The sequence below is a fragment of the Stenella coeruleoalba genome, assembly GCF_951394435.1.
Source record: "Stenella coeruleoalba genome assembly, chromosome: 14".
Taxonomy (NCBI): Eukaryota; Metazoa; Chordata; class Mammalia; order Artiodactyla; family Delphinidae; genus Stenella; species Stenella coeruleoalba.
The window spans coordinates 82,909,364-82,911,143 of NC_137160.1; positions in this window are offsets into that span (position 1 = coordinate 82,909,364).

Genomic DNA, 1,780 nt, shown 5'->3' on the forward strand with positions numbered 1-1,780 from the left:
ACCGGAAGCACCGACCTGAAGGCCCGCCCCCAGCGGGGGGGCACGTGACGCCAGCCATTGGGCCGTGACGTCATCACCGCGCGGGCGGGCGGACGTGACGTAGCAGTCTGGGCACCTGGCGGGAGGCGTGTTAGGGGCGGGGGTTGTCTGAGGAAAGGTAGGGGGGCTTCTAAGGGAAGGGAAAGGAACCTGGGGACGGGCTTGTGACCCAGTGAGCAGCGGTAATGATGTCACTGCGGCACAGGAGTGCGCGCCATGATGCCATCAGAGCCTTTTCCTCAAGGAAAAGAAATGCCTAGATTCATTTGACAAATATTTGTTGAGACCTCCTGTGTGGACTAGGAATTGGGTATACAGTTCTGAATAAAATAAAAAGGACCCCTGCTTACATGGAGCTAACAGACGGGGAAGCAAACAAAAAAGTAAAATGGTTACAAATTAGGAGTGTACAAAGAAGGAAATGAATGCTGAAATAAGAGAATAATAGGAATACCTTTAGAGAGAGTAGTAGAAGATGGCCCTCTCAGAGAAGATATCTGAAGAGACCTGAAGAATGAGAAGGGCAGAACAAGCCACCATTCCTGTATGAAGCCCAAGGCAGCAAGACCAGCATGTGCAAAGGCCCTGAGTCAGGACTAGCTTGGTACATTCAAGGAAGGGCAGAAAACCAGTATGGCTGAAGCATGGTGAGCAAGGACCCACGTGAGTGGCCCCTTTGCATCAACTCAGAGGAAGGTGCCTAGACGTCCAGGTGGGCCAAGCTGTGCTCTTTCAGAAACAACATGATTTCAGGTGCCATTGCTCAATCTCCCCATCTATCTAGAAGCCTCTCGAGATCCAGGAGTTCTGGGAACTGTTAACCTGCTTTGGAATCTGCCACAGTTCTAGTTGGAAGAAAGCAAAATCTGAGGTTAACCATGACAGCCTCCTAATTTTACACATAAGGAAACTGAGGCTCTGGGAGGAGGAAGTTTTTGTTTTTTTCCAGAATCGAGTAATTGGCAGCTCTCCGGGCTCCCAGACTGGCATCCGCCACGCTGGCAACTTACGACACTGACCTTGACACATAACTCAGCACTGAGCACAGTCCCGGCATTCAGTAAACGCTTGTTGGCTGACTAATGAGCTTTGTGTATGAAGATATTTCTGCTCCGCCATCCAGAGAGCATAAGGTCTGAGTTTCCTGCCCATACATTAGACGGGGCTGCACTGACCTGTTCTTTCTGTCCTAGCCCCTGTGACTGAGGGCACACATTTGTAGAAAATGAGCAAAATTAGAGGAAGCATTTCATACTGTCCATAAACAAAAGTTTTTTATCGAGTTCAAAAAAGGGCACACGGGACTTCCCTGGCGGTCCAGTGGTTAAGGCTCTGCACTTCCAATGCAGGGGGCACGGGTTCTACCCCTGGTCGGGGAACTAAGATCCCGCATGCTGTGTCACATGGCCAAAAAAAAAAAAGAAGAAACGGCACTCAGTTGTTTTCTTCCTTTGAGCTCCTGACACATGGTCCAAAAAGGTGGCTTTGAGGAAGAAAGACCACAATAAAGAGGAAGGGAATGTAGAAACTCAAGTTTGTGGCCAGGGTAGTCACTCAGTTTTGTTTCGTTTTTTCTTTTCGCTTCAGGAAAAGTATAAACCTGCCAAACTATGAATAGTAGCTATATTTCCAGGAAATTCTCATCCATGAGGCTTAAGACCTTGTCCAGAAATTTCTCAAATTCTCCACAGAAGGTAAGAATAAGGTTGGAGGGCAGAGCACTCCAGAACATAGAGGGATG